Below are 16,146 nucleotides of genomic sequence, written 5' to 3' on the forward strand. Positions count from 1 at the left end.
GGAAAATGTATGGGTGGAACTGAGAAATATGAACGGTATTGGATTATATTACAGACCACCCAGCAGCCAAACAGATCTAGAGGAACAAATTTGTAAAGAGATCACAGACTGTTGAAGGAAACTTAAGGTTGTTATTGGTAGTTGATTTTAACTTTCCACACATTGACTGGGACTACCATACAGTAAACGGACAAGATGGGATATGGTTTATCAAATGTGTTTAGGGACGTTTCCTTTATCTGTACATAGAGGTCCCAATGAAAGAGTATGCAATACTGGATATGCTATTGGGAATGAGACAGGGCAGGTGACAGAAGTTTGTGCAGGGGAACACTTTGTATCCAGTGATCAAAGTGCCATGAGTTTCAAAGTAAATATACAAAATTATAGGTCTGGTCCACGAATTGATCTTCTAATTTGGAGTAAGGCCAATTTTGATGGTATCAGAAGTGATCTGGCAAATGTGGATTGGGACAGGCTGTTTTCTGGCAAAGGTAAACTTGGTAAATTGAATATTGAGAATACAAAGCATGAATGTGCCTGTCAGAATAAAAGGTAAAGATAGCAGGGGATCTAGACAGTTAGGTTAGGAACAGGAGTATAAGAAATGTAAGAAAACACAAGAAAAAAATCAGGAGGCCTAAAAGAAGTCATGAGGTTCCCCTAGAGAAAAAGTAAAGGAGAATCCTAATGGATTCTAAAGATAAGTTAAGAGCAAAAAGATTGCAAGGGCCAAAATTGGTCCTGTGAAAGATCAGAATGGTAATTCATGTGTGGAGCCAAAACAGATGCGGTCATTTCTTAATTTTTTTTTGCTTCTGCGTTTGCTCCAGAGATAGACATAAAGTCTATAGAAGTGAGGCAAAGTGGCATCAACTTCATGGACCCTGTACAGATTACAGAGGAGGAGGTGTTTGCTGTCCTGAAGCAAATCAGGGTGGGTAAGTCAGCAGGGCCTGACAAGGTGTTCCCTTAGAGCCTACAGGAGGCAAGTGCAGAAATTGCTGGGACCCCAGCAGAGATATTTAAAAACATCCCTAAGGACAGGATAGGTACCAGAGGATTGGAGCTTAGCCAACGTTGTTCTGCTGTTTCAAAAAGCTCTAAGCATAAACCAGGAAATTATAGGCTGGTGAGTCTGACATCGGTAGTGGAAAGGTATTGTTGTTGGAAGGTATTCTAAGGGACAGGATACATAAGTATTTGAATAGATATGGACTAATTAAGGATAGCATGGCTTTGTGCATGGTAGGTCAATAAATATAACCAAACTTATAGAATTCTTTGAGGAAGTTACCAGGAAAGATCATGAAAGCAAAGCAGTGGATGTTGCATACATGGTCCTTTGCAAGGCATTTGGCAAGTTCCCACATGGGAGGTTGGTCAAGAAGGTTCAGTCACTCAGCATTCAGGATGAGGTAGTAAACTGGATTAGACATTGGCTTTGTGGGTGAAGCCAGAGGGTGGTAGTAGATGGTTGCCTCTCTGACTGGAACCCTGTGACTAGTGGTGTGCCACAGGGAATGGTAGGTCTTACACATTGAATGGTAGGGCACTGAGGAATTTGGTAGATCAAAGGGATTTGGGAATACAGGTCCATAATTTATTGAAAAAGGTCTTACAGGTAGATAGGGTCATAAAGAACGTCTTTGGCATATTGGCATTCATAAATCAAAGTATTAAGGACAGGAGATGGGATGTAATGTTGAATTTGTATGAGATGTTGGTGAGGCTAAATTTGGAGTATCGGGTGCAGTCTTGGTGACTTACCTACAAGAAAGGATATTTGCAAGGACGTTGCCAGTTTTGGAGGGCCTGAGTTATAGGCAAACTCTGAATTGGTTAGGACTTTATTCCTTAGAATATGCAGCAGAAGATTGAGAGGACATTTGATTGAGGTATACAAAACTGTGAGGGGTATAGGATAGGGTAAATGCAAGCAGGGTTTTTCACTGAGGATGTGTGGGAGTGCAAACAGAGGTCATGGGTTAAAGGCAAAAAAGAAAAAGTTTAAGGGGAACGAGGGGGAAGTTCTTTGCTCAGAGGGTTGTGAGAATGTGATATGAGCTGCCAGCACAAGTGGTGCATATGAGCTTGATTTCAATGTTCAAGCTAAGTTTGGATAGGTACATGGATAGAAGAGACAGGGAGGGCTATGGTCCTGGTAAAGGTCAATGGGAGCAGGCAGTTTAAAAGGCTTCAGCATGGACTACATGGCCAATGAGCCTGTTTCTGTGCAGAACTTCTCTATGGACTATATGGGCTGCTTACTTGCAGTAGCTATTTTGTGCCACTGGATCATCCAATTTAACATTCACTATGCAAAATTATACAGTTCCTTATGAAGTATTCAGCACCCCAACCCTTTGTTCATATAAATGAGTATTACATCCTGGGATTTTGATCAATTTAATCAGGAAATTCCATTTGTATATTTGTATATCACATGCTCCCTTTTTCCCCCACAGTAGAGCCCAAAAAGCATGAAGATCTAAAACTCCATAAACTGAAATGTCAGCAGTTCAGAAGTATTCAATCATCTTTGTGCAGTACTTAGTAGTACCACCACTTGCCTGTAGTCTTTTTGCATAAGTCTCTATTAGCTTTCCACAATGTAAAAAGATTTGCCCATTCCTACTCGTAAAATTGCTCAGGCTGTGCCAGATTAGTTGGGGAGTGGCAGTGACAGCAATCTTAAGGTCTTACCAGAGATGTTCGATTAGGTTAAGTTGGGACTCTGACTGGGCCAGTCAAGGACATCGATTTTCTTCATTTGAAGCCACTCCATGGTTGATTTGGCTGTGTGCTTTGGGTCATTGCCCTGCTGAAAGACATATTTCCTCCCCAGTTTATGCTTTCTATCAGAGGCGAGCAGGTTTTCATCCAGGATCTCTCTGTATTTAGCAGCACTCGTCTTCCCATCAATCCTGACCAGATTTCCAGTCCCTGCTGCTGAAAAGCATCCCCATGATGCTACCTCCACCATACATTACAGTATGGATAGTGTTACCCGGCTTACGCCACACATACTACTTAGTGTTGAAGCCAATAAGTTCCACTTCAGTCTCATCCAACCGCAAGATGTTCTTCCACATCTTCACAGTATTTTGTAAGTGATGTTTGCAAAATCTTGGCGGGCAAGAAAATGCTTTTTTTTAAAGTCAGGGCTTCTTCCTTGCCACTCTTCCATAAATACCCTTTTTGTGCAAGGCCTAGAAGATTGTGGAGCCATAAACCCCATCTCCAGTTGCAGCCACTGACTTCCGGAGCTCATTCAGAGTGACTGTTGGTGACACAGTAGCCTCTCTTAGCAGTGCCATTCTTCTCTGGCAACTCAGTTTAGAGGAGCAAGCTGATCTATGCAGGTTTCATACTTTTTCCACTGAGCTTGGGGTATGTTCAGTGCATTTGAGATGGACTTGCATCCTTCCCTAGATTTGCATTTCTCTGTTATCATTTCCCTGACTTCCCTTGAATGTTCTACTGTCTTCATTTTACTTTGGTCTGTTGAAAATCCACTGCACTGTTGGACCTTACAGAGAGTGGGCGTATTTACTCAAGTGATCCTCCAATTTGATACGTCAACAAATTGGCTGAGTTGGTAAGATAATATAGAGTATTACACCTGAAGAAAGTTAGCATTGTAATTACAAAGGAAATGAACTCTTGATCAGCCTCACAATTTTGGTTTTTAATTTTTAGTAAATTATAATCAGGCTTTGGAATTTTTCTTTTGATTTTACTTCCAGTTTAAGATGGCACTGGTGATGCACTTTGACTACATACAGTATAGGCAGGAAAAAAAATGACAAAGAAGACTGCTAAATACCTTATTAATAAAACGTTATTAGTAACAATCACTGCTAACAATGGAGAGACGGGCAGTGAAGGTGGCGGAGGATTAGGCTCAGGTGAGAAATGGTCGAGGAAAATGCAGCCATGTGGTAGCAGAGACAGAGTTGCAGGGAAAGCATGGTTGAGGCAAGTGAAGCCAGAGGCAGGGTCAAAGCAGAGTCACGGTGTCCCACGTAGCAAGGAAGGTCCAAATGTCTGATCAATTTAAGGACCAGATGGAATTGGAAAGGTCAGGTTTGGGCTGTATTGTGGCAGTAGGGTTTGGGCTTCAGAATGGTCTGAAAGCAAGGAATGACCCAATGGTTGGATGATTTAAGCACTGGGCCTGATTGAAAAGGTCAGGGTGTCAGGACCAGAGGTGAGACAAGGGCCGATTCTGCTTGGTTCTGCTCAGTCCTACTCGCTTCTCTGTGACAGTCACTCAGCACCATGCTGAACTGAGGATATGGCCTATTCCAGCTGTAGTGATGCTTGGCTTTATGACTGTGGTTTCACAATGTTTACTTGGCTTTGTAATGATCTAAGGTTGTGGCCTGCTCCAGCTGTAGCGATGCCTGGCTTCGTGTTTTTCATAAAACTTCAGCTCTGAAACTATTTGCTTATTTTTGTCGTTGCTTGATTTTTTTTTGTCTCTGTGCATTGGGTGGTTGATGTCCTTTCATTTTAACAGGTTCTTTCCAGGCTTCTGTGTTTCGTGGCTGCCTGTAAGGAGATGAATCTCAAGGTTGTATGATGTATACATACTTTGATAATGAATGCACTTTGAACTTTGAACACGATGCACACCCTGTTTTGCAGGTATCTCAAAAATCTTACTAAAATATATTTTAAATTTATAAACTGAGACAATAAAATGTGAAAATAGTTGTGGATACTTTTTTCCAGGCAATGTAAAAGAGAGAACACAAATAGAACAAAAAAAACAAAATCCATTGTGCAAAGTGGCCAAAATGTTGCTGAACTGGATGGTGAATAGGGTTGCACATCTGGAGCCCTTGTTTGACAACATTGACACATCTCTCTAGACAAGAGGTTCCTAATGTGGGCTCCATGGACACCTTGCTTAATGATATTGGTCCATGACATAAAAAAGGTGTGACAGCCCCTGCTCTAGACCATATACTGAAACACCCTCCTTGGATGGCATTGCTTTCCCCACCTTTCTCCGCTCCAGCATTTTATCAACGTGTTTGCCCGGTTGATTATGTTCTTTAGCTTCTGCAACAAAAGCATTGGTTGTTGTTGAAAAGACAAATAGAGTATTCAGCTTAACTTGGACAGTGATGGGCTGAGTGAGGTGAGAGTTCAAGAAAACTTATTAAGAGCTTGAGTGGGTGCATAAAATAACGTATAATGGACTCAGTGCGACAAGGAAGGCTAGGAAGATTTTATGGAAGTTTACTTATAACAAAACAGCTCACAAATTAATGGAGAGTGATTAACTAGTTTTAAGGATAACCCTCTATTGCATTTGCAGATCACTAATGAGGTTACATGCATCCAACATCTTTTCAACTATGCAGTGTGAATGTATAGTTAGATTACATTTCAATGAACATGTAGGTAGGCACATTTTAATATGTAAGACAAAACATAGCTTGAAGACTGTTATGAGATAGCTAGCAGTGAGAGAGAACCACAAATCACAAGAACAAATGAGAGCGATTTTATCACCTTCATCTTTTCCTTGAAATATGTCACTGTCTTGTAAAGCAATCCAGAATACATTTTTCTTTATTATGCACACTGACCTAAAAATCTCATTATCGTCAAATGTTTTCTAAATTTCTTGCAACACATTTCTCCTCCTTTCCCGAAATAGAATGAATATTATATTAACTAAGTCTTTAGGGTAAAATCACTTCCAGAGCAATTTTCTCATCAATGGGGTAGTAATTTAGCAACTGTATGTGGAAATGCAATAGAATGAGCTTCAGTGTTTTTCTTAATGAAAGAATCCAATGAACAGCTTTGTGATCCATATATTAGTGGTCAGTATTAAATGTTATTGCACATTAAAACATCTCTGTATGCATTTTGAAAATCTACATTTTGACAATTCATTCTTTTTTACGGTGACAATGAAAGAGAAAATGCTGGAAATGCTCAGCAAGGTCAGGCAGCATCCTTGGAGAGACAAACAGATGAGAGTGTTCTGATCAACTGCCTGACCTGCTGAGAATTTCCAACAACTTTTGTTTAATTCCGGAAATTTGATTTGTGTGTAATTTTGCTTGTGACTATGTTGGATACTAAGGCTCACTTTGCTTAAATAGTTCAGTGATTCTATGTCCTATTTTACAGTAAGAATCTCAGTTCAGCCTAGTGCAATAACAATTTAAATGGGTTAATAAAACTCCTGCCTTGTCCTGTATAATGGCTCAAAGGTATGCTGGTTTCACAGTTCTGTAAGTACTAAGTGACTTCTAATACTTGGCAAAATGGATCATTTTCATTAGTTAGCTTTTATAATGAGAATATTACATTATGGTATACACATGCAACCATTGCAGAATAAACCACTTAACAAATATCAGGAGAGAAAACAATATCCCCTGCCCTTTCCATTTCTGCTGCTAGAAACATTAAAATGTATTCAACATCACAAAAGCAGGATGATGTGGAAGATGGAAATTTAAAGTGTGATTGAGAAACGTCAGCAATATCCATCAAGTCAGGCAGCATCTGTGGAGGACAGAAGAAAGATAATATTTCAGTCCTTTCATCAGAGTAGTCTCTCAGCTGAGATATGTGAACTTGTTAATGGACAGAGTGAAGATAAAACTTGTGACACAGTGATCTGTCAGGTTGAATATCACAGTTCACAAATGCATCTTTGATGATCTATACAGAAAAAGAACACTGCGTCATTAACATACATTGAACCCTTTAAAGATCAACCAATTTCATTCTAATTAACAGTGTTGCATGTTTCGGGATTTACAAACATCAATTAAATTTTAAGAGCTGTTGCTTAACTAAGAATAAACCCAGTATGTGTCAGAGAAGGCAGAAGGTTAAAGGAAAATAAAATCACTGTGCAAGGTAAAAGTAATGACTTAACTCAAATATATTTCTTACCATTTTTCATAAGGATAGATGAGGCCAGTTAGTCCGTCAGCATGCCTTTGTGATATGGGAGGAAACTAAATTGCCCAAGAAACACCAGAGTGTTCATGGGGAGAATGTGTAAACTCCATACAGCCACCAACCAACAGCCCGAGATGCTGAAGCTGTGAGACAACAGTACTACCCGCTGCAACACAATGTTGCTTTCAACAAGTTTTCGATAATTTTCCAAATCTCTTCTGCTGACTTTTTAAATTCCTCGAAGATTTTGTGAGATACTTAAAATTTTAAAATTGGAGGAATCAAAGCATAAATATTCAAATAAATCTGAAACCACAACTGCAATTATATCTTAGACATTTTTAGTAATTCAGAATAAGTACAATATTTGCAACTTAAACAAGTTTTCATCTCTCACAGGGTTACAGTAACAATATCGTAAGTTGCTTTCCCTGACAGATTTATTGATTAATATTCTCAGATCAGAACAAATTTCTTTCTGCTGTTTTCTTAGTAGAGTAGATTTTCCGAAAATGCCTGACAGGCCAAAAGAATTGTAGGTCAGTTATCCCCAGAGATTTCCTGTGCCATTTAAGCTTATTGTGTATGAGGTAACCAAACATGGATGAAAACTTTGAGAATACCTCTTTATGTCTTGGAGCAATTCAGTCATAATCTGATATTTTGATGGAGATACATCTATTCAATGGAGGGCAGTTTTATCAAAGAAATCAGTAAGCCTCTTACTGAAATATGATTAATGAAGGCCTTGAAGGAACTCTATATGTGATGCATTAAGATTAGTACCTGCTCTGAATGCATCAGTTTTAGATTATCTCAAAGGAATTGCACATCTAATTAAGCAGCTCCATACAAAATAAAGGTTTTAGCAAAAAATACCAGAATTGCTCAGCAGGTCAGGGAGCTTTGGTGGATGCAGAAATAGAGTTAAGATTTTAGGTCTATGACCTTTGATCAGAACTAGAAAAATTTAAAAAAATCAAACATGCTTAAGTTGCAGTGAAGGAGGAGGGCTGGAAAGAAAAAAAGGAATATCTGCAATGGACCTTCACTGTCAGATTGTTCTTCTGGTTTAATGTTGCACGCGACAAAATTTTCCTGAGTGTTATTTCTCTTTGAACTAGGACTTAATGTAAATCCAGAACTTTGTTAAGAGATTGAGACCATTTCAGACTAGATTAATGTTTCGAAGTCGTTAAGTGAACTAACGAATAAACTATTTTATCTAAAATATTGCATAAAACATTCTAGTAGAAACATTTTTAGTAGATCAGGTTTTTAGATGAATAGCAACATTGTTTTATATTTATCGGAATCTTTGTTATGTATATCTTAATTACGGTAACAGTAATAGTTAATTGCAAGGAGCTTTTAGTACTCTAAATATTGGAGTCAGGCTTAAACTTGTGAGCAATTTAAATTACTCATGGCTGGTATTGATTTGACTAATTGAATTGCTGATTTAGAAAAAGATTTATGAGTTGCTGCCTTCTCCAACCACTCCCCCCAACCCACTCACTTCACAATGAAGTAGAGAAAATCAAAGTGAGAATTCGTTCACTTTTTAAGCCAAACTGGTATCTGGTAATTAAGGAATTGCTTGTCAATCAATGCATTCATGTATGTTGCTGTTTTCTGTGATGCAAATGATGCAAAGGAAATCAGAGGATATATTTTCTTCATTAGCATTTTCTTATAATATGGCCAAAAAATGGGCAAATATTATCACAACTCTGCACCTTTTCTACAAGGAATGGAGCCAGAAAGCTAGACGACAAGAGAATAAAATAACACAGTTGTTGTAGAAAAAAATCTCTGCCTAAATTCCATCAAATATGTGATATAATGTTAGTAGAAATTTAAACAAGTTTCAAAAATTCTACTTTACCAAAGAAGCTATCTACATAAAAGCAATACATGCAAAATGCTGGAGGAACTCAGCAGGCCAGGTAGCATCTGTGGAAAAGAGTACATTCGACGTTTTGGGCCATGACCCTTCAGCGAGACTGGAGAAAAAAAGACGGGGACTCAGAGTAAGATGGTGGGGGAGGGGAGGAGAGGGAGAAAACAAAAGGTGATAGGTGAAACAGAGAGCAGGAAAGGGTGAAGTAAAGATTAGGAAGTTGATTGGTGAAAGAGATACAGGGCTGGAGAAGGGGGAATCCAGCAGGAGAGGGTAAAAAGCCATAGAAGAGTGCTCTCAATGTGATCTCTTGTCTATTGGTGAGACCCAACGTAGATAGGGAGACTATTTCACCGAGCACCTACATTCCATCTCCCATTTTAATTCCACTTCCCATTCTCATCCCGACATGGCCATCCATGGTCTCCTCTACTATTGCATTGTAGCCACACTCAGGCTGGAGGAACAACATCTTACATTCCATCTGGCTAGCCTCCAACCTGTTGTCATGAACATTGATTTCTTGAAGTTCCGGTAATTCTCCCCTGCATCCTTAGCTATTCCTCATCCCCATTTTGCTCTGTCAGCTTTTCTCCTTGCCTGCCCATTGCCTCCCTCTGGTGTTCCTCCCCTGTTTTTTTTTGTTCCATGACCATCTGCCCTCTCTCCTATTAGATTCCCCCTTCTCCAGTCTTATATCTCTGTCAGAATCAGAATCAGGTTTACTATCACCGGCATATGACATGAAATTTGTTAACTTAGCAGCAGCTGTTCAATGCAATACATAATATAGAAGATAAATAAATAAATAAACAAACAAAAAGTACATCAATTATAGTGTTTGTATATTGAGTAGATTTAAAAATGTACAAAAAGTAATACTGTATATTAAAAAAAGTGACGTAGTGTCCAAAGATTCAATGCCCATTTAGGAACTGGATGGCAGAGGGGAAGAAGCTGTTCCTGAATCGCTAAGTGTGTGCCTTCAGGCTTCTGTACCTCCTGCCTGATGAATACTGTGAGGAAAGGGCATGCTCTGGGTGCTGGGTAATGGATGCTGCCTTTCTGAGACACCACTCCCTGAAGATGTCCTGATTACTTTGTAGGCTAGTACCCAAGATGGAGCTGACTAGATTTATAACCCTCTACAGCTTCTTTTAGTCCTGTGCAGTAATCCCTCCATATCAGACAGTAATGCAGCCTGTCAAAATGCTCTTCACAGTACATATATAGAATATTCTGAGTGTATTTGTTGACATGGCAAATCTCTTCAAACTCCTAATGAAGTATAGCCACTGTCTTACCTTCTTTATAACTACATCGATTTGCTGGGACCAGGTTAGATCCTCAGAAATCTTGACACACAGGAACTTGAAACTGCTCACTCTCCACACTTCTAATCTCTCTGTGAGGATTGGTTTGTGTTCCTTTGTCTTACACTTCCTGAAGTCCACATTCAGCTCTTTTGTCTTACTGACTTTGAGTGCCAGGTTGTTGCTGTGGCACCACTTCACTAGTTGGCAAATCTCACTCCTGTACGCCCTCTCATCATCACCTGTGATTCTGTCAACAATGGTTCTATCATCAGCAAATTTATAGATGGTATTTGAGCTGTGCCTAGTGTTACAAACCCCGTAACTGGGTCACTTACCAGCAAAGATAGAGAGGTCCGTTGAAGTCTGATGATACTATTTTTACAGTATTTATTAGTAAAAATACACAAAAATAATATCATTGCAAATATACAGATAATATACGTCGTCAATACTAAATCTAAAAGTGTGGGTATAATAATAATCAATAAGAAATAAGCTCTATTGTTGTCTCGGGGATAATGGATTGTCAGATGGAAATATAAAAGTCACTCAGTTCATGCAGGCTGCAGCCTTTGGGGACCACTGGGTTGCAGTGGTTGGAGAGAGAGAGAGTTTTGGGAGAAAAACTTGTCAGCTTTCCTTTGATTATTTCGATCCATCGGAGTCTCGTTGGTGTGGCCGTTCACTTTGGCCTCTTCTTTAGCTAAGCCATTCTTCCGTGATGAGCCTGTCACCCTGGCAAGGGAGGACACACACGAGCCCCCTCTAGCTGTCACTATTAAACACTGTCATGGGATTTCTAGCATTTCTCCTGGTGCGTCTAAAGGGGTTGTTCCCCAGACCCTCTTTTATCCTTACTCACGGGGTCTCAGATGTCAATCAGGTTGGGATGATGCAATCCCTCAACCAGCCCACTCTGGTTGTCCCCTGAGGTGCTTCAATGAATAGTACAGTACTCAATACACAATTCCATCTCCAAGAGACAATAGCCGTTATCAATGGTTCCGTTTTCGATGAGGCCAGGACACATTCCAAACCTTGTGGATTCTGCGTGTCTCTCTCTCATTTCCTGGGTCCCAGACCCGAATTAATAGCGATCTTGCGATTCTCAAAAAGAAGGGGGCAATTTTGTACCCTTCGGCCCCTCAGAGTTGTGACACATTCGTAACACTAGCCATACAGTCATGAGTATATAGAGAGTAGAGCAGTGGGCTAAGCACACACTCTTGAGGTGCACCAGTATTGATCATCAGTGAGGAGGATGTATTATCACCAATCCACAGATTGTGGTCTTCCAGTTAGGAAGTCAAGGATCCAATTATAAAAGGAGGTGCAGAGGCCCAGGTTCTGCAACTTCTCAATCCGGATTGTGGGAATGTTGATATTAAATGCTGAGCTATAGTCGAAGAACAGCATCCTGACATAGGTGTTTGTGTTGCCCAGGTGTGGAGAGCCATTGAGATTGCAACTGCTGTTGACCTATTGTGGCGATGGACAAATTGCAATGTGTGCAGGTCCTTGCTGAAGCCCATTCAACTTCCCAGTTCTTTACTTCATCCCTCCCCCTCACAATTTCACCTATTACCTGATGTGTCTCTCTCCCTTCCCCCACCCTCTAACTCTGAGTCCTCGTCTTTTATTTGTCCTGTCCTGCTGAAGAAACACAGGTCAAAATATCAACTGTATTCTTTTCCATAGATGCTGCCTGGCATGCTGAGTTCCTCCAGCATTTTGTGTGCATTACTTGGATTTCCAGCATTTACTGATTTTCTCTTGTTTGTGATTCTCAACATAAAGATCTTGAAAATAGGAGGATTATGGTGCAGGGATTCACTTACAGTGCAGATTTTTAAAAAATTATTATACAGGCTGGTCTGTCCAAATTCAGGTAAAACTTTGATCTCCTGACTGATGGAGAAAACGCTTACCCAAGCAAATGGTCCTATTCAATTTGTACACCTAAATTTTATAGACTATAGACAATAGACAATAGGTGCAGAAGTAGACCATTCAGCCCTTCGAGCCTGCACCGCCATTTTGAGATCATGGCTGATCATCTACTATCAATACCCAGTTCCTGCCTTGTCCCCATATACCTTGATTCCCCTATTCATAAGATACCTATCTAGCTCCTTCTTGAAAGCATCCAGAGAATTGGCCTCCACTACCTTCCGAGGCAGTGCATTCCAGACCCCCACAACTCTCTGGGAGAAGAAGCTTTTCCTTAGCTCTGTCCTAAATGACCTACCCCTTATTTTCAAATCATGCCCTCTGGTCCCGGACTCTCCCAGCATCTGGAACATATTTCCTGCCTCTATCTTGTCCAATCCCTTAATAATCTTATATGTTGCAATCAGATCCCCTCTCAATCTCCTAAATTCCAGCGTGTACAAGCCCAGTCTCTCTAACCTCTCTGCGTAAGACAGTCCAGACATCCCAGGAATTAACCTCGTGAATCTATGCTGCACTTCCTCTACAGCCAGGATGTCCTTCCTTAACCCTGGAGACCAAAACTGTACACAATACTCCAGGTGTGGTCTCACCAGGGCTCTGTACAAATGCAAGAGTATTTCCTTGCTCTTGTATTCAATTCCCTTTGTAATAAAGGCCAACATTCCATTAGCCTTCTTCACTGCCTGCTGCACTTGCTCATTCACCTTCAGTGACTGATGTATAAGGACTCCTAGATCTCTTTGTATTTCTCCCTTACCTAACTTTACACCGTTCAGATAATAATCTGCCTTCCTGTTCTTACTCCCAAAGTGGATAATCTCACACCTATTCACATTAAAAGTCATCTGCCAAGTATCTGCCCACTCACCCAGCCTATCCAAGTCACCCTGAATTCTCCTAACATCCTCATTACATGTCACACTGCCACCCAGCTTAGTATCATTAGCAAATTTGCTGATGTTATTCTCAATGCCTTCATCTAAATCGTTGACGTAAATTGTAAACAGCTGTGGTCCCAATACCGAGCCTTATGGCACCCCACTAGTCACCACCTGTCATTCCGAGAAACACCCATTCACCGCTACCCTTTGCTTTCTATCTGCCAACCAGTTTTCTATCCATGTCAATGTCTTCCCCCCAAAGCCATGAGCTTTGATTTTACCTACCAATCTCCTATGTGGGACCTTGTCAAATGCCTTCTGAAAATCGAGGTACACTACATTCACTGCATCTCCCCCATCTAACTTCCTGGTTACATCCTCGAAAAACTCCAACAGATTAGTCAAGCATGATTTACCCTTGGTAAATCCATGCTGGCTCGGCCCAATCCTATCACTGCTATCTAGATATGCCACTATTTCATCCTTAATAATGGACTCTAGCATCTTCCCCACCACCGATGTCAGGCTGACAGGTCAATAGTTTTCTGTTTTCTCCCTCCCTCCTTTCTTAAAAAGTGGGATAACATTAGCCATTCTCCAATCCTCAGGAACTGATCCTGAATCTAAGGAACACTGGAAAATGATTACCAATGCATCAGCAATTTTCAGGGCCACCTCCTTTAGTACCCTAGGATGCAGACTATCTGGACCCGGGGATTTGTCAGCCTTCAGTCCCATCAGTCTACTCATCACCGTTTCCTTCCTAATGTCAATCTGTTTCATTTCCTCTGTTACCCTATGTCCTTAGCCCATCCATACATCTTGGAGATTGCTTGTGTCTTCCTTAGTGAAGACAGATCTAAAGTACTCATTAAATTCTTCTGCCATTTCTTTGTTTCCCATAACAATTTCACCCAATTCATTCTTCAAGGGCCCAACATTGCTCTTAACTATCTTCTTTCTCTTCACATACCCAAAAAAGCTTTTGCTAACCTCCTTTATATTCCTGGCTAGCTTGCGTTCGTACCTCATTTTTTCTCCCAGTGTTGCCTTTTTAGTTAAGTTCTATTGTTCCTTAAAAACTTCCCAATCATCTGTCCTCCCACTCACCTTAGCTCTGTCATACTTCCTTTTTTTTAATGCTATGCAATCTCTGACTTCCTTTGTCAACCACTGTGGCCCCTTCCCCCCTTTGAATCCTTCCTTCTCCGGGGGATGAACTGATTTTGCACCTTGTGCATTATTCCCAAGAATACCTGCCATTGCTGTTCCACTGTCTTTTCTGCTAGGATATCCGTCCAGTCAACTTTGGCCAGCTCCTCCCTCATGGCTCCATAGTTTCTCCTGTTCAACTGCAACACTGACACCTCCGAGCTGCCCTTATCCTTCTCAAGTTGCAGATAAAAACTTATCATATTATGATCACTACCTCCTAATGGCTCCTTTACTGCAAGATCGCTTATCAAATCCTGTTCATTACATAACACTAAATCCAGAATAGATTTGTCCCTGGTCGGCTCTCGTACAAGCTGTTCCAAGAATGCATCCCGTAGGCACTCTACAAACTCCCTATCCTGGGGTCCAGCACCAACCTGATTCTCCCAGTTCACCTGCATGTTGAAATCCCCCATAACTACTGCGACATTACCTTTGCCACATGCCAATGTTAACTCCCTATTCAACTTGCACACAATATCCATGCTACTGTTTGGTGGCCTGTAGACAACACCCATTTGGGTCCTTTTGCCCTTACTGTTCCTCAGTTCTATCCACACAGACTCTACTTCTCCTGATCCTATGTCCCCCCTTGCAAACGACTGAATCTCATTCCTCACCAACAGGGCCACCCCACCCCCTCTGCCCACATTTTTGTCCCTACGATAGCACGTATACCCTTGCACATTCATTTCCCAGGTCTAATCTCCCTGCAGCCATGTCTCCATTATCCCAACAACATCATAGTTACCCATTCGCACCTGAGCTTCAAGCTCATCCACCTTATTTCTGACACTCCGTGCATTCAGATATAGAATTTTCAGCCCATTTCTCCTCTCTCTGTTTGAATCACTGCCTATTGTGCTTAACCCAGCTCCCCAAACTCCCTTTGGGCTATACGCCCCTAGAATTTTGTTGTCCTTCCTAAATTTACTTATTCTTTCAACACATTTAACTCCATGATCCGTCAGACCATCCCTCTGTACATGTGTCCTCCTTATCACTTGTTCCGCCTCACCTTTCTCTACTACACACTTAATATTCCGGAACCGTGTAGTCCCCACCTGTCCTTTATTCTTCATCTCGCTATCCTCTCTCACATTCTGGATCCCTGCCCCCTGCAAATTTAGTTTAAACCTCCCCGAGAAGCTCTAGCGAACTTTCCTGCAAGAATGTTAGTACCGCTCCAGTTCAGGCGTAAACCGTCCCTTCGGAACAGATCCCATCTTCCCTGGAACAAAGCCCAATTATCTAAAAACCTGAAGCTCTCCCTCATGCACCATCCTCTCAGCCACGTATTAATCTGTATAACCTTTCCATTCCTTGCCTCATTCGCACGTGGCACAGGTAGCAATCCTGAGATTGTTACCCTCGAGGTCCTGCTCTTCAGCTTCGCACCTAACTCCCTACACAGGACCCCCTCACTCATCCTACCCACGTCATTGGTCCCTACATGAACCACAACATCTGGATTCTTGCCCTCCCTCTCAAGAATAACCTGCACCTGATCTGAGATGTCTCGGACCCCAGCACCAGGGAAGCAACTTACCATCTGAGACTCCCGATCTTCCCCACAAAATCTCCTATCCTCCCCCCTGACTATAGAATCCCCTATCACTACCGCTCTCTTCTCTTCCCTCCTCCCCTTCCTAGTCGAGGATCCAACCTCAGTGCCAGAGACAGGACCACTGCAACTTGTTCCTGGTAGGTCATCCCCACCAACAGTATCCAAAATGGTATACTTATTTTTGATGGGAACGGCCACAGGGGTGCTCTGCTCTCTCTGTCTGCTCCCCCTGCCTCTCTTGACTGTCACCCATTTGCCTACCTCCTGTCTTTTCGGTGTGACTACCTCCTACTTGATAATCTACTTAAGGTGGCATTAAATGGCCCTAAAATACACAGCCTTTGATTTAGCCTATGACAGTTGAGT

At 41.3% G+C, this 16,146-nt stretch overlaps 1 long non-coding RNA gene across 2 annotated transcripts in view; it reads left to right on the top strand.

Moving 5' to 3' along the window:
- The window catches only part of LOC132400284 (uncharacterized), a 50,294-nt gene that overhangs the window by 11,472 nt on the left and 22,676 nt on the right, over nucleotides 1-16,146 (top strand). For both annotated transcript variants that reach the window (XR_009514209.1, XR_009514210.1), the window contains one exon: nucleotides 4,526-4,653. This is a non-coding gene — a long non-coding RNA (uncharacterized LOC132400284). The remainder of the gene's footprint in view (nucleotides 1-4,525; nucleotides 4,654-16,146) is intronic.

Source organism: Hypanus sabinus, chromosome 10, assembly GCF_030144855.1.
Source record: "Hypanus sabinus isolate sHypSab1 chromosome 10, sHypSab1.hap1, whole genome shotgun sequence".
Classification (NCBI taxonomy): domain Eukaryota; kingdom Metazoa; phylum Chordata; class Chondrichthyes; order Myliobatiformes; family Dasyatidae; genus Hypanus; species Hypanus sabinus.